Source organism: Geotrypetes seraphini, chromosome 1, assembly GCF_902459505.1.
Source record: "Geotrypetes seraphini chromosome 1, aGeoSer1.1, whole genome shotgun sequence".
Lineage (NCBI taxonomy): Eukaryota > Metazoa > Chordata > Amphibia > Gymnophiona > Dermophiidae > Geotrypetes > Geotrypetes seraphini.
The window spans coordinates 522,605,360-522,631,019 of NC_047084.1; the positions used below are offsets into that span (position 1 = coordinate 522,605,360).

A 25,660-nucleotide genomic window follows, 5' to 3' on the forward strand; every position below is an offset into this window, starting at 1 on the left:
TAGATTATTTATTTGTTCTAAAAAAGCCTTCATCTTCAACATCAACCCTCCACAAGTTTTTTACTTTCTTGTTTGGTAGTTTCCTGAATTTTAATTTGGAATCACTTTGTATTTTTATATTTTACTGTATATTTATCGTTCTTTTATGTATTTTATCTCTCTGTACCTTATTTTGATCTTAACCTTGGGAAAGCAGGCTATATTATGTTTATGTTATGTTTATTGTAAACTTGATATCCCACTGAATTTCCAGCAGATTGGACACAGGGTTTCCGATTGCTGTCACACTATATGGATGAAATCCAACTGTGGATAATGTTGAATTATCTTCGTCTAAATGTTTCGAAGACAAAAATCTTATGGCTTTCCCCCACTTGTGCTGAAGTAGACCCATTGAATTTGTGTACGCAGGTGTTACGATCTTAATCCAGCAGGAGATCAAAAGTCTGGGAGTCATTTTAGATTCATCTTTAAAATTCTGTATCCATATCTCCTTGGTGGTTAAAACTGTTTTTCAAGGTCAGGATGATACTAAAATTACGAAATCTGTTGTCAAGTGCAAATTTTAGATTAGTCATGCAAAGCTATATTTTGCTGCACTTAGATTACTGTAACTCTTTTTTATGTGGCCTGCCGAAGAAATCATCAAGTAGCTCAGAACACTGCTGCTAGGATAATAGCCAGATTGCCCCGCTATTCTCAAGTCACACCCGTACTAGCTGAACTTCACTGGTTACCAGTTACACAGAGAATACAATTCAGAATTGGTATTTAAATCTGTACATGATTTACTGCCTAAAGTGATTGCCTCTTTATTGCAGGCATATGCGCCTTGCCACCCATTACAATCACAGGTTAGAGACCTTTGGGTTGTTCCTCCAATTCAGTCTATCAATAAAGCTGTAAATTGATCTCGAATGTTTGAGGTGGCCGAACCTCTACTATGAAATTCTGTTCCAGACTCAATTCGTCTAGTTTCTGATTTCTTGGCATTTCGGAAAAGTTTGAAAGCTTGTTTTTTCAGATTGGCCTTTTTAAATCTGGGCAGTTTCTAGTTTATTAATTATCCAACCTTATCTTCTTTAAGATATAGGTTCAAGGCTGCATATTGTCATTTTTTCATGATTTGTTGGGTCTTGTTTTAATTATGTATGCATCACTGTTACCCACATAGATTTTGGATATGTGGGCTATAAAAGTTTTAAATAAATAAATAATGTAAAAAGTCATAGCGGATTACATAATAATCAATACTATTATAAAATACAGAAAAGGAACACCAACTATATAAAAGAAATGAAGCAATCATACAAGATTCATACAAACTCTAAAATAAAAAAAACTAAAAAGAAACTGAAATAGTTCTAAAATTTGTAGTTCTTGTAGATCTCCCAAAACGCCTACCCAAATCAGAAGACTTACCCTATGGAAATGTCAAAGGCCTTTTGAAAAATGAAAGTTTTCAAAAGAGACTTAAATTTAGGAAACAAAAGTTCAGAACGTATACACAGAGGTAAAGTATTAAAAAGAAACAATGAAAAAAAAAAAAGCAGATTTGCATGTAGTTTCATATTGAGCAGATTTAGGTGATGGAAGAACTAATTGGTTAGAATCTAAAGAGAGTAAAAATATGATGGAGTATATGGTAATGTAATTGTAGCTAAATAAGGGGGTTGTCTATCATGTAAAATTTTGAAAGTCAAATATAATATCTTATAGGAACATCTTTTTTTTTTAATACTTTAGTTTTTAATAGCAATAAAAAGTGCAATACAATTTACATACAAATAATAATAATCAAATAAGCACTTATAATCAATCAGTATCTATACAAAAATAAAATTCCCTCCCCATCAGGAATAATACCAAAACAAAATATATACCCCCCTCCCCCTCCCACCCCCTTCTTGGATGTGTGGGTGTAAAACAACGGAAAACAGAGATAAAGATAAAGGACAATTATAACAAATCTACAAAAGACGTCAAAAGACCCCAAACTTATTTGAATATCATATTATGCCCCAGCATGTCAGCATTCATTTTCTCATATTTATAAGTTAAGCATAAGCTCGCTCACCAAAAAGAAAAACTAAGGTGATCCCAATTCTTCCAATTTCGAGTAATCATTTGCATGACTATCCCGGTCATAATAAGGAAAAGCTGACATATATACCCATCCAATGAGAGTTTAATATGCAATATCATCCCACATATAACAACCTCATACGTCAATGGAATCGATGGAGTATCAAAGGACAATAGAACAGCAGATGATCCAGTGTTGCTATAGCAAGATGACAGTGCGCTACATTGTCGCGTGCCCTAACCCCATGCTACACATCAAAAACTAACGTTAGCTCAATGGAGGCGTTAGCATCTAGCACACATGTCATTGCAGCACTTGCTAAATGCGCGTTAAAACCGCTAGCGCAGCTTAGTAAAATGAACCCCTAGAACTATCTAATTTTTGTAAATGAACAGGGGTCCAGAAACTTCTATGTAACAAAAAATATCATGTTTGTCTCATAGATGCTGATGCTGTACATCTCATCCTCTAAGTCCAAATTCGTGGCCATTGAGGTGCAGAAATATGCTGCTTTATCTCAATGCTCCAAAAGTCTCTAAGACTAGTTTTTGGCTTTTTATTCAAGAATTCAGATATTAATTTATACCACCGGATGGCCTGATGTCCTAGCAAATCTGTCTGGAAGCATAGAACCTGCAAGCTATAATGATTTTTTGGATTTCGCCAATCAGGAAACCCCTTCTGAATGGCTTGTTTCAACTGCAACCACTTATAAATTTGAGACTTTGAAATACCAAAAGATTGTTGCAGTCGTGAAAAATCAAGCATTTTCCCATTTGATATAACATCATCTAGTGTACGTTTTCCTGCCTGCATCCAGTGCTTCCAGGCGATCTTAGACTCGCCAATTTGAATCTTGGAGTTTAGCCATAAGGATTGACACATGGACTTCTCTACTGGAATTTCTATTAAATTGTTAATAAATTTCAAGGTTTTCCAGTATCAAATATAATACCATTGTCCTTAACATAACTAGATAAATTGATTCTCAACACATGAGATAGCCGTAATGGGGACATAATTTGCCACTCTAAGTGCAGCCAATCAGGAAGATGTTCCATGAGCTCAGGAAGGACCTATAAAAATTAGAAAAATTTACCCCACCCGCCGCAATTGTTTTTTGTAAAGATGCTAAAGCAATTCTTGCAGTTTTACCTAGCCAAATAAATTATAGGAACATCTTATAGGAACATCTAAATTGTATTGATAGCCAATGCAATTGAATCAACAACAGAGAAATGTGATCATATGGTTTATCCTTACAAAGGAGTCCAGCCACAGAATTCTGCAGTGTCTATCATGCTGAAAGAAATGTCACAATATACAGGATTACAATAATCAGTCCTTGAAATAGCAAATATATATAAAAGGGAGTATGCATGGGAGTTTAAATAAGAACTTATAGAGCAAATACGCCTCAACCAATCGAACCCTTTTTACCTTGTAACAACAAATAACAAGAACCCAACAACCCAAAAACAAATGAATGATTAAATAAATGAATGAATGCATTTTGCGGGAACTTATTGAACACTTTCATATTCAAAACATTGTCTATGATAAATAAAAAATATGATTTAGGCTACTGCCTTTATTCATTTACATTCTCTAATCTTTCTTTTGTTGTTTTATTTTCTGTGTGGTTATACCCTGCCAGTTAATCTTTCCTGAGGCAGGTTTCTAACAAACACACTACATTTAGTACTAATGATGTGCAAAATTGCTTTTTTATTTATACATTAATTGTCCTTTAATGAACTAAACATCTTAATCTAAAATTCTATTTGATATATAGCCCTTTCTTTTATGATGGGATCTAACCAGTTATCATTGCGATACTGATTATATTAAAGTCTACATGAAAAATATTTTGATAAACACATTTCTAATTTCAGTATATTATTTTTCTAGTTGCTCATGCTGGGCAATATGCATTATTGGACCACAGGGTATTGTTTCCAGTTGGTACACGTTGCAATGTAGATTGTAAACTAGTAATTTTATCACATTCTTTGGCCACTCTTTCCCCCTACTCATTGCATAATAATCCACCATATGGCACAATATGTCAATATTCTGGAACACTGATGCTTCATTTCCATGTTCTGTTGATTTTGACAGAATATGAATTTAAATTGATATGTTATTCTAACATTTAAGGCAGTACATCTGTACATGCTCTCCAGATATCGCATGGGAAATATTTTCAGCTTGATTCATTTTTGGAGCAATCATCTATTCCATTTATTTTTGGATTCTGAATTATTCAGCTCTCTTAAAGTCAATGGTGTGCCAAACTTTTCACTCTAACAGCAGAGTTTTCTAGCCCTTTTCAATGGCATTTGCTTACAATTTGCTGGCAAGTACAGTGGTGCCTCACACAACGAACTTAATTGGTTCCAGGAGCAAGTTTGTTATGCGAAACGTTCGTTATGTGAAACGCGTTTTCCCATAAGAATACATGTAAAAAAAAATAATTCGTTCTGCAGCATAAAATATGCTAAGATGACATAAAAAAAGATAAATTTTTGGTTATTATTTTTATTTAGATACATCTAAAAACATAATTGTTTTTTAAAACAACACACATTTTTTAAATTTAAAGACAGACTAAGTAGAGTCTAATTTTACAGTGAGAGAGGGCAGAGTCTCAGCGGCAAAAACTGGGACTTAACTGTTCATTTTTTTTTTTTTTTCTACCGTGTTTCCCCGATGATAAGGCAGGGCCATCAAATAAGACAGCCCCCCCTTTTTAGAAAAAAATGTAAAATAAGGCACCCCCCCGCAAATAAGCCACCCACCGATACCTGCGCTTACCCGAATCGGGTGGTACGGTGGGTGACTCCGTGTGGTCCCTGGCACCCCCGACACGATCGGGGCAAGAGGGAGCTCAAGCCCTCTTGCCCCCCCGACTCCCCGACACGATCGGGGCAAGAGGGAGCCCAAGCCCTCTTGCCCCCCGACTCCCCGACACGATCGGGGCAAGAGGGAGCCCAAGCCCTCTTGCCCCCCCGACTCCCCGACACGATCGGGGCAAGAGGGAGCCCAAGCCCTCTTGCCCCCCCCCGACTCCCCGACACGATCGGGGCAAGAGGGAGCCCAAGCCCTCTTGCCCCCCGACTCCCCGACACGATCGGGGCAAGAGGAAGCCCAAGCCCTCTTGCCCCCCCGACTCCCCGACACGATCGGGGCAAGAGGGAGCCCAAGCCCTCTTGCCCCGCCGATTCCCCAACTCCCCGACAATATCGGGCCAGGAGGGAGCCCAAGTCCTCCTGGCCACGGCGACCCCCTAACCCCACCCTGCACTACATTACGGGCAGGAGGGATCCCAGGCCCTCCTGCCCTCGACGCAAACCCCCCCTCCCCCAACGACCGCCCCACCCAAGAACCTCCGACCGCCCCCCCAGCCGACCCGCGACCCCCCTGGCCGACCCCCACGACACCCCCAACCCCCTTCCCCGTACCTTTCTGTAGTTGGCCGGACAGACGGGAGCCAAACCCGCCTGTCCGGCAGGCAGCCAACGACGGAATGAGGCCGGATTGGCCCATCCGTCCCAAAGCTCCGCCTACTGGTGGGGCCTAAGGCGCCTGGGCCAATCAGAATAGGCCCGGGAGCCTTAGGTCCCTCCTGGGGGCAGGGCCTGAGGCACATGGTCGGGTTGGGCCCATGTGCCTCAGGCCCCGCCCCCAGGAGGGACCTAAGGCTCCCGGGCCTATTCTGATTGGCCCAGGCGCCTTAGGCCCCACCAGTAGGCGGAGCTTTGGGACGGATGGGCCAATCCGGCCTCATTCCGTCGTTGGCTGCCTGCCGGACAGGCGGGTTTGGCTCCCGTCTGTCCGGCCAACTACAGAAAGGTACGGGGAAGGGGGTTGGGGGTGTCGTGGGGGTCGGCCAGGGGGGTCGCGGGTCGGCTGGGGGGCGGTCGGAGGTTCTTGGGGGGGGCGGTCGTTGGGGGGAGGGGGGGATTGCGTCGAGGGCAGGAGGGCCTGGGATCCCTCCTGCCCGTAATGTAGTGCAGGGTGGGGTTAGGGGGTCGCCGTGGCCAGGAGGACTTGGGCTCCCTCCTGGCCCGATCGTGTCGGGGAGGCAAGAGGGCTTGGGCTCCCTCTTGCCCCGATCGTGTCGGGGAGTCGGGGGGGCAAGAGGGCTTGAGCTCCCTCTTGCCCCGATCGTGTCGGGGAGTCGGGGGGGCAAGAGGGCTTGGGCTCCCTCTTGCCCCGATCGTGTCGGGGAGTCGGGGGGGCAAGAGGGCTTGAGCTCCCTCTTGCCCCGATCGTGTCGGGGAGTCGGGGGGGCAAGAGGGCTTGGGCTCCCTCTTGCCCCGATCGTGTCGGGGAGTCGGGGGGGGGGCAAGAGGGAGCCAGGCGGAGAGAGGGCAGTTAAGCGCAGTGCCTGCGCGGAAGGATGCAGCTCGGGCGACTTCGTTGTGTGAAACGAAGTTCGTTGTACGAATCAAGACATAAAGTTCGTTGTGCGCAGCGTTCGCTGTGCGAGGCGTCCGTTATGCGAGGCACCACTGTATCTGCCAGCGGTAACAAAGGTACAAAGCAACAAAAGGTAAAGGGGAAATGGATTAGGACTTGTATACCACCTTTTTGTAGCTTTTATGACCACACTCAAAGTAGTTTCATGCAGGTACTTCAAGCACTTTCCCCATCTATCCCAGTGGGCTCAATCTATCTAATATACCTGGGGCAGTGGAGGATTAAGTGACTTGTGCAGGGTCACCATGAGAGGCACAGGATTTGAACCCACAACCTCAGGGCACTGAAGCTGTAGCTCTAACCACTACACTCTCTGCCTCACAGTATGAAGACTGATAAAAGACCAAACCATGTATGAAGGACCAAACCATGTATGAAAGTGCCACTTCAAAAACAATCAAGTTTTAAATAAGGGCAACAATGGTCCCTGTCTAATTTTAAAATAACTCAATAATGAATGAAAAGTACTTTCATACATGATTTGGTCTTTTATCAATTTATTTTTCGATTCATTACTGTTTGATCCATTATTTATTAGCTATTATCATTTTTATTGTTTTTTTACTTTTATTGCCCTTGAAAAAAAGTCCTCTGACAAGGTTTTATTATGTACATGTTCTTTCGTCAGGTGTTATCACTTGAATTCTTATCCACTTTTTTACACCCGTTGAGTGTTTACTGACCTGTTATGTTCTTTTGTACCCGACACATTCATTCTCTGTAATCTGTTGGAAAGCTACGTTTTCCTTCATTTATTTTCACTTTATTCCAAATAATCACCTCATAAGCCCGCTAATTAGCTCAGCTTTCACCATTTTGATGGGATCTGTAAGTCACACCATTTCCATTCAGTTATTTTCCATGCTTTTCATGTAATCTATCATGCCCACAGTATTCTCCATATAGCTTAGCTGAGGTTTTCAAATTTGTAACACCATAAAGCACTATGATTGCACTATGATCTCACCTTGGCAGCACTCATTTTTTCACCAGTTGTCCTTTAAGGATTTACACACATTTATAATTTCTCACACTTTTAGGACCTCTGAAGAACATAAGAACATAAGAATTGCCGCTGCTGGGTCAGACCAGTGGTCCATCGCACCCAGCAGTCCGCTCCCATGGCGGCCCCCAGGTCAAAGACCAGAGCCCTTACTGAGATCAACCCTAACTGCGTACGTTCTGGTTCAGCAGGAACTTGTCTAACTTTGTCTTGAATCCCTGGAGGGTGTTTTCCCCTATAACAGCCTCTGGAACAGTGTTCCAGTTTTCAACCACTCTCTGGGTGAAGAAGAACTTCCTTACGTTTGTATGGAATCTATCCCCTTTTAACTGTAGAGAGTGCCCTCTCATTCTCTATACCTTGGAGAGGGTGGACAACCTGTCTTTAACTACTAAGTCTATTCCCTTCATTATCTTGAATGTTTCAATCATGTCCCCTCTTTTCAAGGGAGAAGAGGCCCAGTTTCTCTAATCTCTCACTGTATGGCAACTCCTCCAGCCCCTTAACCATTTTAGTTGCTCTTCTCTGGACCCTTTCGAGTAGTACTGTGTCCTTCTTGATGTACGGTGACTAGTGCTGGACGCAGTATTCCAGGTGAGGGTATACCATGGCCCGGTACAGTGGCATGATAACCTTCTCCGATCTGTTCATGATCCCCTTCTTAATCATTCCTAGCATTCTGTTCACTCTTTTCACCGTCGCCACGCATTGTGCGGACAGCTTCATTGACTTGTCGACCAGTACTCCCAAGTCTCTTTCCTGGGGGGTCTCTCCAAGTACTGCACCGGACATCCTGTATTCGTGTATAAAATTTTTGTTACCAACATGCATCACCTTACACTTATCCACGTTAAACCTCATTTGCCATGTCGTGGCCCATTTCTCGAGCATATTTATGTCACGTTGCAGGTCTTCGTGATCCTCCTGCGTCTTCACTACTCTGAATAACTTCGTATCGTCTGCAAATTTAATCACCTCACTGGTTGTACCAATTTCCAGGTCGTTTATAAATAGGTTGAAAAGCAGGATGCAGGTCCAAACACCGAACCCTGCGGCACTCCACTCGTGATGCTTTTCCAGTCCGAGTATTGTCCATTTACTCCCACTCTCTATTATCTATCCACCAGCCAGTTTTTAATCCACATGAGTATTTCACCCTCGATTCCATGGCTCGCGATTTTTCAAAGTAGTCGTTCATGCGAGATCTTGTCAAATGCCTTCTGAAAATCCAGATATATAATGTCAACCAGGTTGCCCTTGCCTTTCTGCCTGTTTACTCCCTCGAAGAAATGCAGCAATTTTGTCAAGCAAGATCTTCCCTTGCTGAAGCCGTGCTGTCTGGTCCTCATCTGATTGTGACCATCAAGGTGATCAATGATGCGGTCCTTTATCAGTGCCTCTACCATCTTTCCCGAAACATGGACCCTGTTGGGTCCGCTGCTACCAATTTTACAAAACCACGGAAGCAGCTTTTAGTGCTGAATGCTCTGCGCTGTTCCTGATGCTCAAAGAAAGCAAAATCATCTGGGTGGGAGTATAGGGGTGATCCCTGCCTTCTGGAACCTTCAGGCCTAACTTAGGCCAAGAACATCTTTTCTGTCCTGAAGCATTCTGGATGTGTTTACAAGATTTGAGTGTGTACAGCCAAGGACATCTACCATCACTGGCACTCTGTTGCTATGAAAACATGTAGAGGAGAGGCAGTTTCCCAACCATTGCTATGAATGATGTATTGTACTGTTATCATCTTGGCATGTCTGGCTGTCTCCTGAGGATCTTTTACAAGAACTCTCTATGTGCCCAAGAAGCCCCTGCTGGACAGGTCCTGATTGGTCCCCTTGAGTCACCTACGCACGCCCTAAAGAAACTGCTGCACAATCCTGAGTTAGTCAGGGCTGGGCCCGGAGAATTTCAGATCTAGTATTGTGAAGCTCATTTGTACTTTGCAGGGATAATAAGAACTAATAATAGAAGAATCCTCTGGGTGTCATACCTGCTCTCAAAGAGAGACTGTGCTTGGGACATTGCTGAATTTGGTCTCTGATTTATGACTTGTACTCCAGAGGACAGACAACTGTTTATGCTGGCTGCTGACTGAAGGAAAATACCTTGTACTGAAGCAAAGCAAGGATTTTACATCTACCCTGAAGGAACTTTGGCTCGCTTTATGCTTGTAGCCTAGAAGAGAGGAATCCTTCCCACCATGTAAGCTGTCGTCAAAGGGACCCAAGGGTGAGGCAGTGATTTATCTCGAAGTTCGGCTGGGATTAGATAGGTCTGCTTTGCTAAGGATATGTTTTTTCTGGGACTATTGGTGTTTGCCAAACTATTTCAGTTGTGGTGTTTATATTCTTTTATCAGGAAGTGCCACGAAGGTAAGGGTCTGTGTGAAAGCGCCACGAAGATAAGGGGCAGGGAGGGAGAAAGGGAGCTGAGTGGCAGTAAGGAGGGAGGGAGCGCGATAGGGACCGGCCGGCTGTGCACACCCCCCCCTAAGGCTGCACCTGGGGCGGACTACCCCCCTTGGTACACCACTGCTCTCTTGTAATTTCAAGGCTTGACTATTGTAATGTGCTCTATAAGGGTATCACACAAAAGGAACTTTGGTGCCTGCAAATTGTTTAAAATAAGGCAATCAAACTAATAGCAAACACAAGAAAATTTAATCACGTAACGCCACTGCTGAACAATGTGCATTGGCTACCTATATCACACAGAATTATTTGTAAGATTCTTCTGATAATTTTCAAAACATGAATATGAAATAAGAAGTGCCTATGCTGGGTCAGACCAGAGGTCCATCGTGCCCAGCAGTCTGCTTGCGCTGTGGCCCAACAGGTCCAGGACCTGTGTAGTAGTCCTCTATCTATACCCCTCTATCCCCTTTTCCTTCAGAAAATTGTCCAATCCGTTTTTGAACCCTATTACTGTACTCTGTCCTCTCACGTCCTCTGGAAGCTCATTCCAGGTGTCCACCACCCGCTGGGTGAAGAAAATCTTCCTAGCATCGGTTTTGAATCTGTCCGCTTTCAGCTTTTCCGAATGCCCTCTCGTTCTTGTAGTTTTCGAAAGTTTGAAGAGTCTGTCCCTCTCCACTTTCTCTATGCCCTTCATGATCTTGTAAGTCTCTATCATATCCCCTCTAATCCTCCTCTTCTCCAGGGAAAAGAGCCCCAGTTTCTCCAGTCTCTCCGTGTATGAAAGGTTTTCCATACCTTTTATCAAACGCGTCGCTCTCTTCTGAACCCTCTCAAGTATCGCCATATCCTTCTTAAGGTATGGCGACCAATTTTGAACGCAGTACTCCAGATGCGGGCACACCATCACCCGATACAACGGCAGGATAACTTCTTTTGTTCTGGTTGTAATATCCTTCTTGATTATACCTAGCATTCTATTCGATTTCTATTTGCTTCTTATCCCCTATGTTCCTACTAGATCACTTAGACCAAATACTCAGCATCTGTTGGCAATTCCTTCCTTGTGTCACATTAATACAAAGCGCTCTACAATTTTCTCAGTAACTGCGCCTGTACTTTGGAGCTCACTGCCCTTCCATTTACGGGAAGAAACTTCTTTAGACTGCTTCAGATCAAAACTAAAACCCTTTTTATTTATATAACCGGTTGATCTAAGGACTACTCAGATATGACTTCCTTTCCTTCAGTCTTTCTTATAGATGGGATCCCCCTTCCGAATGTGTCAACCTTTACTTTTTAATGCCCTATAATTTGATGTAGTTCTATCTCTTTCCCTTTCATTTTGATATATCTGTTTTGCCATTTTTTTTTTTAAAATGTAATACCCCCTTTGGTTTTATTTATCAAAGGTACCCCGCTTAGAAGTATGATAAGCGATTTAACAAATATTAGATAAACTTGAAAACATGGATTTTTACATACCAGTTCAGTGATCACTTTTTTCAGTACGTAACCATAAAACAATATCATACCAGGCTAGGGGCATGTGGTAATGTGATTGTGAGTGTGGCTTGGATTTGTCAGAAAACACAGCTGTACGTGCACAATTTTCAAACAAAAGGAAATTTTTGTTGTGAGTTACCGTAATATGTTCCACTCTTAACATTCTCTTCCCAGGGCTGTCTCCCAGCCTGTTCCCTCTGGTCATACACCAAATAAGTACCTTCTGTATACAATTCCAGGTTCTTTTCTACCTTGACCTTTTTCACCGCACTGCTTCCCTGATCCTCCCTAAGATACTATGGTTCAACTTCATCTGGAGTCCTCTTCCCTCAGGATCTTCCTTCTTGAAGTCTCTTGCTTTGGAGCCTTTCTGACCTACTCAGCAGCAGGGTATTTAAACTCCTCCCTGCCTGAGCCACATCTCTCTGACTCATGATCTAGCAGTTTAGTGCCACCTGCTGTCATGCAGCTAAAGTGCACCCTCAGTGAGGAAATGCTCATCACTCTCCCATCCACTTCCTTACAGAATAGATCAGTAAAATTTTGATAATGTGAACTGGCCAGGCAAGAGAAACTGAAGATTGTTTCTAAGATTATATGGGATAGGTGGGGGACCATGGACACAGAGGAACATAGGAAAGTTCAGGGAGTCAGTGGGAGGACTATGCTTTCTCGTTTGTTTTCCTTTCTTTTTAATTTTTAATTAAATGCTTATTTCATTTCTTAAAACAAAATGAGCCGGCATAAACATCAGTTAAGTTAATGAAATGCCTGAAAAGGATAAAGGCTAAAATTTATACTGTGCACACTTCTATAGGCAGCTATGTTTACCTGGGCATTTCCAGAGATGTGATTGGGAAAGCACTGAAGATCCTACTTTAAACACTCATATCCTTCAACTACTTCCTATCCAATTATCCCCTATACTCCACCCACAGACTCCAATCAATCCAAAATGGAGCTTTGAAATTGATTTATACTGAAAAAAACACACAAAACAAAACATAATCATTTGACCCCCCTCCCCCCACTTTTGCATGCACAACATTAGCTTCCATTCACAAGCTGCATACAATACAAAGGCCCTCTTTTACTAAGGTGTGCTAAACGTTTTAGCGTGGATTTAGCGCGTGCTAAATCAACGCATGCGCTAACCGCTAATGCGTCCATAGGATAACATGCATGCGTTAGCATTTAGCGCTTGCTAAAAAGCTTAGTGCACCTTTGTAAAAGAGGGGGGAAATCTTGTTACTGGCACACAAAGCATATTATTCTGGCTAATCCCACCTCCCCCCCATCTTACATTATTGCTAGTTTATCTTGCTCCAGGCTTTCCTGCCATCTAACACTAACCTCTTGGCATCCCCTCAATTACATTTTTAAAAAAAATATTTTTTTATTTATGAAATTTCTGTATTATGCATTCAATAATCCAAATTGAATGACAGAAATAGAATTAAAACAAACAGGAAATTTACATATAGAGAGGGAATAACAATCAAATATTAGTCCACAAGAGAAGGACCAAGAATAAGATATTTGGGAAATTGCTGAAGATAAATCAATATAGGAAAAAAGGGCAATATCATAGAGGCAATGGAGTGAATATAGCAAGCCAGTTAAGGATTAAGTATAGAAAAATATTTAACCTTAGCAGCTTTAACCTGCTGCAAATAAAATTGTTGCTTTTCCCTCAAAAGTGCCCTGCTTTTACTGTTCTCATTTTCCTCCAAGTCTGCTCCGAATTCTAAGTAGTAGATTTAAAGCAAACCAAAGAAACTATTTCTTCACTCAGTGAGAATGTGATGAAAGCAGTTAGTTTACCATGGTTTAAAAGAGGTTTAGATAATTTTATAAAAGTCCATAAGGCATTATTGAGATGGCTTGGGGAAATCCATTGCTTTTTCCTAAGATAAGCAGCCAGGTACTTGTGACCTGGGTTGGTCATTGTTGGGAACAGGATACTGAGCTTGATGGATCTTCAGTCTGTCCCAGTATGACAACTCTTATGTTCCTATTTAACAAGCCTTCTCCATAATAAAATAAATAAATGAATCCTGAAGTTGTTTAATAGTGAGGAAAAGAAAACATTATCCACCATAAAGTACAAAACAGGAAACAAGGACATTTTTAAAGAAATCTGTTGTTCCACACAAAACCAAAACTCAAGGTTTTAAGACCAATAAGTCCCTCCTTTTGATATGGGCTCATTAAAAAAACAAAACAAACAAACAAATAGGAAGCAACACTGAACAATGCTTCCTTAAATACAGTAGATACCTCACATGTCCAAGGCATAATTGTAACACCATAATATGTTCAGATTCCAGCAGAAAGGTTAGTGATAAGTCAAAAACTCCATGGAATTCTCCAGAAGTACTTTCAAATCTAAAAAGTAACTTTATATAACCTATCATTCAAGCTTACATCTCTGAAGTTCACCCAAACCAAAATTAGAAGTAATATCATAATTAAGATATATTGTAGATAATCATAAGGATATCATCTGTAGAGAAGGGCCCGCTGCCTGAAAAGTGTCTCATAGTCAGTCCAAAATGACCTCAGATTTTCCCACATTTAGGGCTCCTTTTACTAAGCTGTGTTAGGGCATTAACGTGTGGAATAGCCGCGCGCACTAGACGCTAACGCCAGCATTGAGTTAGTTCTAGCCACGTAATACCCTGCATGCGCTAAAACCGCTAGCTCACCTTAGTAAAAGGAGCCCTTAGACTCAGTTAAATGGTAGAGGATATGATGACCCCCAAGTCAATAACACTATTTATTCCACTCAAACATTCTTCACATTCCCCTAAACTATGGAACCGGCTGTCAGGATGTTTTTCTCCATGAAAACAGCAAACCTTATTCCTTCTAGACAATGAGCCATCTCAGGCTCCCATCTAGCGTGGTTCCAGGTTGTGGAGATGTCCTTCACACATCAGTCTAGCCACACACATCAGTTGCACATCAGTCTAGCATGCACTGCCTTCTTGAGATGCAAATCTGTCTCATGCATATTTATTGTGGATATCCTGAAAACCTGACCTGGTTCCGGCTCTCGAGGACCGGAATTGCCTACCCATGGTCTAGCCAATGTATATTCAAAGCTCTGCGGACTGCCCTCTCGCTCCTCCCTTACTACACCACTGGATGACCTTCAGAGGGAAATCCCCTCAATATCTGTGCTCTGCTTGAACTCATCACAATCCTTGGCCTTCTACTGTTCAGCACCCTCACTATGCAACCAACTTCTATTTGTTCATCGTTTTGAGTCATCACTTGACTAAATTTAAGGCTTCACTGAAACACAATTCTTCAATAAGATCTTCTCTTAGTTTTTTAGATTTTACTCTCAGCCAGTCTTTATAAAATCTCTTCTCCTGTTTCCTCTTCATCTTTCTCCCTCCTCATATTAGTTAGGGACTACTTTTTACTTCAGCTCCCTTGTCTTTGGTAATTCCTTATACCCATCTTCATCCTCTGGAAACACATTCTCCTTTTCCCTTAGAGCCCAGCATCCATCTTTTCTGGATGCCTAACACTTTTCTCATACTGAAGCTCAGCATCTGTCCAGTCAAACAAACTTCCCTCACTGAATTTTATTATCCATCTTTCCAAACAATGCAATGCTATAATTCAGAATTAATCTTTTCAGTCACACTCAACATCCACCCCTTCAGGCTATCAGTTTCGGAGACTCATCCTGCCAGGACAGAGTTCTGTTTCAACTATCTGCATGCAGTAAGTTACTTGTCTACTTATTTGTAATACAAAGTTGGAAAGCAAGAAAAGTAGTCTCCTTTTTGGATGTTGGGTAGATTTATCTAAATGTTTACTAATGCATGATATATGGTTATTAAAATAGCATCATTTTTTTTTCCTTTTCTTGAATAATTTTAGATGACTAATAAACAGAATAGGAATATAAATGAAATAAAAAATATGAAACATCAATACCAGAAAAGATCTTTTGTGCTTTTGAAAGTCCATATATGAGGGAGCCAACATAAAACAACTACAGTTTAGAAGGTAACATTAATAATTAAGCACAAATGCTCATACATATAACATACCTCCAATGTAAGCAGTCAGTCGGATACAAGTCTGGTGCCTAGTCATCATCAAAGGGAATGCATCCTATCATCTAAAAAATGCTTTCATTCACCAGGTTCAAAGAAAATTTATGATTTACTCTGAGATGCTATGAAACAAATTTTAAGAAACTTCAAAATAAATATGTAACCCCCCTTTTACAAAACCATAGTATGGTTTTTAGCACCGGCCACAGCGGCAATAGCTCCAACGCTACGGTTTTGTAAAAGGGTGCGTGTGGATATAAAATAAATAACCCTCCTTTATACAAAACCGCGAAAGCAGTTTTTAGCACAGGCTGGCGCACTGAATACTTTGCACTCTTCTTGACGCTCATCGGAACTCCATGAGCGTCGGGAGCAGTGCAGAGCATTCAGCGCACCAGCCTACGTTAAAAATCACTATTGTGGTTTTGTAAAAGGTAGACAGGAGGAAACCACTGCTAATCCCTGGGATCAGTAGCATAGCATGTTCCCTTTTGGGATTCTGCAGGGCACTGGGCTGGATGGACCTACGGTCCGATACAGCATGGCCATTCTTATGCTCTTAAGCCGTGGTCCCCAACCCTGTCTTGGAGGACCACCAGGCCAATCAGGTTTTCAGGATAGCCCTACTGAATATGCATGAGAGAGATTTGCATATAATGGAAGTGACAGGTATGCAAATCCGCTCCATGCATATTTAGTAGGGCTATCCTGAAAACCCGATTGGTCTGGTGGTCCTACGGGACAGGGTTGGGAATCACTGCTCTTAAGTAAGATAAGACCTTGGAGTGGTTAGTGCAGTGAATTGAGATCCTGGGGAACTGAGCTTGATTCTTACTATAGCTCCTTATGATCCTGGGCAAGACAGTTGCCCCAGATACAAAAACATCGTAGACCAGGGGTGGGCAACTCCGGTCCTTGAGGGCCGGAATCCAGTCGGGTTTTCAGGATTTCCCTAATGAATATGTATGAGATCTATTTGCTTTCAATGCATATTCATTGGGGAAATCCTGAAAACCCGACTGGATTCCGGCCCTCAAGGACCAGAGTTGCCCACTCCTGTCTTAGACTGTAAACTCACTAGGGACAAAGAAAGTACCTCCATATACTGTAATGTGCACAGCATTGCATAGGTCTAAAAGTGCTTTAGAAATGATCAGTTAGAGGAGCTAAAATTCTCTTCAAATACTTTGTGCAGTCCTGGAGACATCTGGAAAAAAAAAAGTAATTTCAAAAACATACAAATTTAAAACAAATTCCATTATAATAGCAATGAAGAGTGAACTCTGCTGATTGACCCACCCCCCCATCCCTTTTAAGAAGCTGTGTTAGGCTTTTTTATCACCTGCCGCGGCAGTATTTGCTCCGACACTCCTAGGAATTTTAGGAGTGTTGGAGCTAATACCGCCACGACCAGCGATAAAAGAGCCTATCCCGGCTTCGAAAAGGGGTGGGTAGGGTGGGGGGTTGAGTGTTTTGAAGTCTTAAAATTGATTTGAAGATGAAAGATTTTTCATATTGGTTTACATCTTGAAAATAGGCAGCTCTTTTATAAAGTGTGTTAGACTCGTAACATGCAGTTCAGCATATTGCTTTATGGTAAGGGTAATGGGTCATGGATTTGATATACTGCTTTTCTGTGGTAAAGCCAAAGTGGTTTACATATTCTAAGCAGGTGTCACCTAAAGAATTGGTGCCAACTCATGCAACGCTAAGCATGATTCTATAAAAGTTATGCGCATTCTATAGAATCACGTCACACCCATCTTTAAAAAGGGATCAAGAGGTGACCCGGGAAACTACAGTGAGTCTGACCTCGGTTCCTGGGAAAATGGCGGAATCACTGATAAAAGAAAACATCGATGAACATTTGGAAAGAAACAAATTTCTGATAACCAGCCAACATGGTTTCTGCAGGGGGAGATCGTGCCTAACTAACTTATTGCACTTCTTCGAAGGAATTAACAAACGGATGTACAGAGGAGACCCCATAGACATCATATACCTAGATATCCAAAAAGCCTTTGACAAGGTGCCTCATGAACGTCTACTCCGGAAACTGAAGAACCATGGGGTGGACGGAGACATACATAAATGGATCAGAAACTGGTTGGCGAGTAGGAAACAGAGGGTAGGGGTAAAGGGCCACTACTCGGACTGGAGGAGGGTCACGAGTGGTGTTCCGGAGGGCTTGGTACTTGGGCCACTGCTATTTAATATATTCATAACTGATCTAGAAACAGGGATGAAGTGTGAGATAATCAAATTTACGGACGACACCAAACTATTTAGTGGAGCTCGGACTAAAGAGGACTGCGAAGAATTGCAAAGGGACTTGAACAAACTAGGGGAATGGGCAACAAGATGGCAGATGAAGTTCAATGTTGAGAAATGTAAAGTATTGCATGTGGGAAGCAGAAACCCGAAGTACAACTATATGATGGGAGGGATGTTATTGAATGAGAGTACCCAAGAAAGGGACTTGAGGGTAATGGTGGACATGGCAATGAAGCCGACGGCACAGTGCGCAGCGGCCGCTAAGAGAGCGAATAGAATGCTAGGTATAATCAAGAAGGGTATTACAGCCAGAATGAAAGAAGTTATCCTGCCGTTGTATCGGGCGATGGTGCGCCCGCATCTGGAATACTGTGTCCAATATTGGTCGCCGTACCTTAAGAATGATATGGCGTTACTCCAGAGAGTTCAGAGGAGAGCGACATGTCTGATAAAAGGGATGGAAAACCTTTCATACGCTGAGAGATTGGAGAAACTGGGTCTCTTTTCCCTGGAGAAGAGTAGACTTAGAGGGGATATGATAGAGACTTACAAGATCATGAAGGGCATAGAGAGAGTAGAGAGGGACAGATTCTTCAAACTTTCAAAAAATAAAAGAACAAGAGGGCATTTGGAAAAAGTTGAAAGGGGACAGAGTCAAAACAAATGCTAGGAAGTTCTTCTTTACTCAATGTGTGGTGGACACCTGGAATGCGCTTCCAGAGGACGTAATAGGGCAGAGTACGGTACTGGGGTTTAAGAAAGGATTGGACAATTTCCTGCTGGAAAAGCAGATAGAAGGGTATAAATAGAGGATTACTGCACAGGTCCTGGACCTGTTGGGCTGCTGCGTGAGCGGACTGCTGAGCACGATGGACCTCAGGTCTGACCCAGCAGAGGCATTGCTTATGTTCTTGCTTGTGTTCACACTTAGTGCCACCTAAACACCACCATGCATTGGTAGATATTCCAATATTTAGGATTTTTTTGGCCTAAATTCTTGCACCCATGGGATCTGGCCAATCAGAGTCTTCAGCCACTCCCATTGCATCCTAGAATGTACTGGGAAAGAGGCCTAAGACTCCGGTTGGCCCAAGTGCCTAAGGCCTCTCCTATGGGTCTTAGACTGCCAGGATGCACCGGGAAGGGGAAGGCCCGCCATTATGAAAAAGGTGGGCCTGCCAGCCAGAGGGAGTAGGCATCCCTCCAGCCAGCCTTGCTGAAAAAGGTCCGGGGGGGGGGGCTGGTTGGGCTTTGAGGGGTCGGGGTTTCGGGGGTGTTGAAGTGGGGGGTCATGTGTTTGGGGGGGGGGTGCCAGCAGGAGGGAGTTGGCATTCCTCCTGCCGGGGATGTTGGAGGGGATGCCAGCAGGGGGGAGTGAACATCCTTCCTGCCAGGGAGTATTTTCAGGGGGTGGGGTAGGGTGGCAGGAGAGATTGGGCATCCCTCCTGCCGAGGATTGTTTCGGGGGTGCCAGCAGAAGAGAGTGGGCATTCCTCCTGCCAAGGATGTTCACAGGGGCAGGATTTCCCTGCCGCAGCCGCTGAGCTGATCATGGCTGGGGTATTCCCTTGCCACGATCAGCTCAGCAGCAATGTGATTCTCTAACTGTTGCCTGTGATATGGGTGCTGGTTGCAGAATTGGGCAAGTTAGGCAGGATTAGGCATCTATCCATTAGGACACTGGTGTGCGATTCTCAGCCACTGCTGAGGTGTCTGCTGAAACCGGCGTCCTTTACAGAATCAGGCCCTTTGTGGTTGAATGACAACCATGCCACGCAGCACTAAGGGCTCCTTTTACGAAGGCGCATTAGGGCCTTAACGCGCGGAATAGCGTGAGCTAAAATGCCGCATGCGCTAGCCGCTGCCGCCTCCTCTTGAACAGGCGGTAGTTTTTCAGCTAGCGCATGCTATAGCACGTGCTAATCCAGTGCGTGCGCTAAAAACGCTAGCGCACCTTCGTAAAAGGAACCCTAAGTCTCCCATGTTAACCATACAGCAATTTAGCCACACTACTCTCTATTCCCAAACATGCCCCATCACTAACAAATCAAAAGTATTTTGTAGCACGTGGGGAGCGCAGCCAATCAAAACGCTCCTGTAGAATGCCTGAGCATGCCCTGTTGTAGTGGATTTTAATCTGCATTAAGCACGCATTAGTGCTCACTGCAGCTTAGTGAAAGGGCCACTTGTCCTCATTCTCTTTTTGCTCTCTGAATGCTGGTCTTCCCACTTTTACTATTTCTGTTTCCTCCTTAGAGAACGATATTGTTTTCCTTCGTCCCTTTGCTTTCTTACCATTAACAGAGACGTGCCGCTGTTTTTTTATTTCCATTTTCATTTAAAAAAATATTTTATTGAAATTTAACATAAGAAATGTACACAAATAAATTAAAATCAAGGATATTTTACAATTAAAATGTTACTTACATTCAAACCATAGATGCAATGAGGACTAAAAGCATCTATGTTATCAAACCAATATATGTATGTAGTCATTTATTCAGTCAACTATAAAAACTCCATATAGACCAGAGATTAGATCAATTTTGATTACAGTGGTGCCTCACACAACGAACTTAATTCGTTCCAGGAGCAAGTTTGTTATGCGAAAAGTTCGTTATGTGAAACGCGTTAAGCGCAGTGATTAACGACTGCCTGCAGTGCCTGCGCGGAAGGATGCAATACATCGGCAGCGATCGTGGAAGCTCGGGCGACTTCGTTGTGTGAAACGAAGTTCGTTGTATGAATCATGAAATGAAGTTCGTTGTGTGCAGCGTTCGCTGTGCGAGGCGTTCTTTATGCGAGGCACCACTGTATAAGAAACCATTAAAATTATTTACATAATATACTATTCTCAATAAAACCAATTGGATAATATCTATAAATTAGGTTAAAGAAGAAATATTTGCTATTGGTGACCAAATTTTATTAGATTTCTCTTTTATTGGCATTTTTAACTTCCCTATACTTTTCTGGTCCTGGATTTCTGCAAGTCAATCATTATGATTAACATTAATTTCAACTAACATTATGGGCTCCTTTTACTAAGGTGCACTAGCGTTTTTAGCGCACACAGCTAATCCCACGCTATGCAGCTAGATCTAACGTCAGCTCAATGCTGGCGTTAGCATCTAGCGCGCAGGGCATTTTAGCGTGCGCTATTCCGTGCATTAAAGCCCTAACACAGCTTAGTAAAAGGAGCCCTATGATTTGGTTGCTAAAGATTTTTTTTTTTTAATGCAGCTTTTTGTCTGACGTAAAGAATACAGATTTTTTTTACATATATGCATATTTTATTAAATAGCATATGCTTTAGTGAATTCCACTCCTACCTAATCTCTTTCTCTTTTTTTGTAGAATTTCCTTTATTTCTTAATTCCTTTATCCTCTGCCTAATTCAGTTCGCATACATTTTTTCAACCACATTGCCAAAAAACAAGAAAAAAACTGCAGATCAAAATGTACAAGACGCAAGCTATGTTTATTTGTACCAAATATTAATGCAGTTACTGATATCACCTTACTACAAACCAAGGGACCCAACACGGTCCGTGTTTTGGACAACACACCTTCTTCAGGGGTCCAGGACCTGCCCTGAATGCTCTTCTTTGGACACAGGGAATTTGAACTAGCAGCTGGAATTTGAGGCAACCAGGGCTGAAAGAAGAAATTACAACCGGGCGTAGGACTGCATTTGGAGTTTTGGACAACACACCTTCTTCAGGGGTCCAGGACCTGCCCTGAATGCTCTTCTTTGGACACAGGGAATTTGAACTAGCAGCTGGAATTTGAGGCAACCAGGGCTGAAAGAAGAAATTACAACCGGGCGTAGGACTGCATTTGGAGTTTGCAAGATTGGAAACAAGCTTTATACCATTCTCATTGCGGTTTATCTTAAACCTTAACAACCATGGACCCCTGAAGATGGTGTGTTCTCCGATGGTGTTGGGTCTCTTGGTTTGTAGGAAGGTGATATCAGTAACTGCATTAATATTTGGTACCAATAAACATAGCCTGCATCTTGTACATTTTGATCTGCAGTTTTTTCTTGTTCTTTGCTCTTGCCTACTGTACTGCAGACTTTGTTGGATCTGTTTGTTGTGTGTTCAACCACATTGCCAGCACAGATATAACTCAATGAATATTAGAAAAAAAGAAATCTTGAGAAGTCATTTAGTTCACCCACTGTCTCCAAGCAAGAGAAATGTTTGTCAGTCCTACTCTTGTACAACCTTCAGTATCAGAGATTTGACCTTCCTCTCCTGTCCCCCCTAGACAATATGCCCTGCGCTTGACTAGTCTTTCTTACAGCTCTTTTTAATCTCTCTCCTTAATCTGATTGTACTTTCTATCTTTTTGTGTTTGTAAATCATGCTGGCATGCTTAGTTTATACTGGAATACAGTTGGTAAAGGGCCAAATTCATTTTCCTCTAATAAATGGGGTCTTCAAATGTAACAGTGGCTGTCCAGATGCTTTAAAATACAACTAACAGTTTGTAGCTAAGTAAATTGATGAAGGAACTGGCATTGATCCATTTGGCTAGCAGTTTGATATCCCTACTGTGCCTGGATTGGACAGGAGAACTGTATCCTCCCTTTTATTTGTCCAGTCTATACTATAAAGGTAAGCTATTAGCACAAAATTGGGTAAAACAGTTGGCCAGTTGGGCTATCTGCTATTTTTCCCCATTAATCACTGAAGTGATTTGACACAGTGCCATGAAGAGTGGCTTGCAGGCAGGCATTTGCATTAAAATAGCCCTTTTGTGAATGCTTAGTGAGGTCAATAGGTACATGATTAGAAATTAGCTTGGTAGACTAGTATGGCTATTAACTGGGCTGAGTATTCCTATTTAATATAATTGTTTGCAATACCTGAATTAATTTAAGTGCTTCAGTCCTGCATATTAATTCCACAGTGAATAATGTATTGTAAGGCCTCAGACTAATCCCTTCAGTGCTCTTTAGTATGTAACACCTTAATTAACCAGTAGGCTTACAATTAGCTTTTCTTATAGACTGAACATAATTATATTAGGTTTTACAATGTATAACTTGTTCAAACTTTTCTGTTTGATACTTGTAATTTAAGACAGTAAGCTTCATATGATGGCATGCTATATACAATATATTATTACAATAATAGAAATTGAAGCAAAATGGAATGAGTCATTGTGAAGTGAAAGGTCTCACAGGCTGCAGTTTAAATAGTACTGGGAGATACAATATGCTGCATAGAGGTTAGTTTAGTGGTTAGAGAACATTGAGATGAGACACCAAGGGGAGCCGGGTTCAAATTGGACTGCTGCATCTTGTGATCTTAGGCTACTCCCTTAACTTTTCATTGTCTCAGATCCAGAGGGATCCTTTTACTAAGCTGGGGTAAAAAGAGACCTTAGCTAAGGCTATTTGTTACTGCAACTGTAAATACGTATACTTTTTTTTTCTTCTTCTTCTATTTTATGCATTAATGGCCATGTGCTAATGTTGCCAATAGAATATGTGTGAGTCACAATGACACTTGATATAGCAGGACCTCCCTAATTAATACCGAACCATCAACGGTCCTGTAATTCCTCAATATATTGCTTTACGACTCTTCAGAAGTAGCTGTTGTCGGCTAACTTTTACAGCTGGCAACAATGGCTCATCGACACCTCTTCATAATGTTGCTGTTCAATTGTGTCGACATCAAATTCGATTCAAAAAACGTAATGCAAAAAACTTATCTGTAAGTTGTTCTTTAGAACCATGCAGGAGAGCCAAATGCTTACATAGCCATGTTTCGTACAGCGCATCACGGCAAATGGATTCCTTCAGCTCACACATACTCTCCACTGACGGAGTTTGCCCTGGCGCAGTGTACAAAACATAGCTATGCTGGCATTTAACTTTCCTGCACACAGTGGCGTAACGAGGGCGAGAGATGATGGCGCCCTCCCCCACTCCCACTCTTTCCTGACCCCCTGCAGTGCGCATGCCTCCTTCCCTTCCCAGTACCTCTTTAATTTTGCCAGTGCGAGCAGCATTATGAACTTGCTGCCCGCATTGTGTTGACTCTCCCTCTGACATCACATCCTAGGCGCGGGACACGGAAGTGATGTCAGAGAGAGCCGACACCGATGAAGGCAACAAGTTTGTGATACTGCTCATGCTGGGAAAATTAAAGAGGTACGAGGGGAGGGAAGGGGCACGCGCGCGCGGCAGGGAGGGTTGGAAAGGAGTATGGGGGAGGGGGTGGAGAGGAGGTGGGTGCTTTCGCCCCCACCAAGACAGCGCCTAGGGTGGACACCTCCCCTTACTATGCCACTGCCTGTACAGTTCTAAAGAACAGCTTAAAGATAAGTTTTTTGAATCAAATTTGATGCTGACACAATTGAAAAGCAATATTATGAAGTTCAGTGTTTGGACAAATGAAGAGGTGTCGATGAGCCATTGTTGCCAGCTGTAAAAGTTAGCCGACAACAGCCACTTCTGAAGAGTCTTAAAGCAATATATTGAGCAGTATTACAGGACCGTTGATGGTTTGGTAGCCTTTAGAATATAACCATTTAAAAAAAACTTACTGTGTGGGTACTTACCACTACCTATTTTGTAGGCAGTAAGGGATCACGTGATTTCAGCTAATGTACAGTAATGTAGCTGTATTAACTGGTTAGTGCAAGAATGATCACTCTCTGCCCTGACACGCCCCTCCCCCCCCCCAACACATTAAAAAAAATGTTTTAGTGTGCTGTTAGCACACACAGATTTCAAGGTTACCATAGGATGCCTGAGTGCATCCCATTTTTTGCTGCATTGGGCACACTTTTGCGCCCAACATAGCTTAGTGAAAGGACCCCTTAGATTGCAAAACCCTCCAAGGTCAGAGAATGTCAAGTGTACTTGAATGTAACTCACTGTGCACTACCACTGAAAAAAGGGTTGAGCTGAATCAAAATGATAAATGCATTTGTTCCCTTGAGTTTGGAGCCAGCATTATGCGAGGGGGGTGCTGAAAAGTTTGCAGCCCAACCAAGAAGAGAATGATGTGGCTATGGTTCAGTCAATGATCTGAAACAGTGTCAAAACACAGAATCTCGTTTCTGCAAATTCTCGTTTCTTAACAACATAAGGTAACACTCTTTTCAGCTGCAGGGGCAAAATAATGCTCAGAAATTAGGAAGTTGGTTGATTGGGCTGAGGACTTTTCAGCACCCCCTTGTATTGGTTCACAGCTTTTATCAATTGTTTGTAATATTGTACACAATGTTATTTTCATCAGGAATTGTTGTTATCCTGCAGAGAATTGAAGCAACTAAAGTGATTTGCTTTTATAACCCTCCTCCCCTCCCATATTAAAAAAAATGCAGCTCATAACTACAGTACAATGATTCCATTTATAGTAGAAAAATATACTAATCTATATACCTTTATATTGAGGAAATAAAAATACTGTTGTTAGTGTTACTATAAATATTATTAAACATTTGAGTAACAACATTGAATAAATAGCATGGAAAGAGGGTGACCATTTACTCTAGCGCAGGGGTAGGGAACTCCGGTCCTCGAGAGCCGTATTCCAGTCGGGTTTTCAGGATTTCCCCAATGAATATGCATTGAAAGCAGTGCATGCACATAGATCTCATGCATATTCATTGGGGAAATCCTGAAAACCCAACTGGAATACGGCTCTCGAGGACCGGAGTTCCCTACCCCTGCTCTAGCTTATGATTCTGCTTTTACTTGGTTTGTAGAACCAGTTCCCTTGTATTCAAAATTATTAAAACTGACTATAACCGTGGCACTCATATCACACTGTAACCTTTA

The 25,660-nt window shown here is 42.3% G+C and overlaps 1 long non-coding RNA gene across 1 annotated transcript in view; it reads right to left on the minus strand.

Annotated features, from left to right (window-relative positions):
- LOC117345531 overlaps positions 1 to 23,694 on the minus strand; it is a 54,053-nt gene extending 30,359 nt beyond the window's left edge. The window contains exon 1 of the long non-coding RNA XR_004536454.1: positions 23,626 to 23,694. This is a non-coding gene — a long non-coding RNA (uncharacterized LOC117345531). The remainder of the gene's footprint in view (positions 1 to 23,625) is intronic.
- Between the last annotated feature and the right edge of the window lie 1,966 nt (positions 23,695 to 25,660).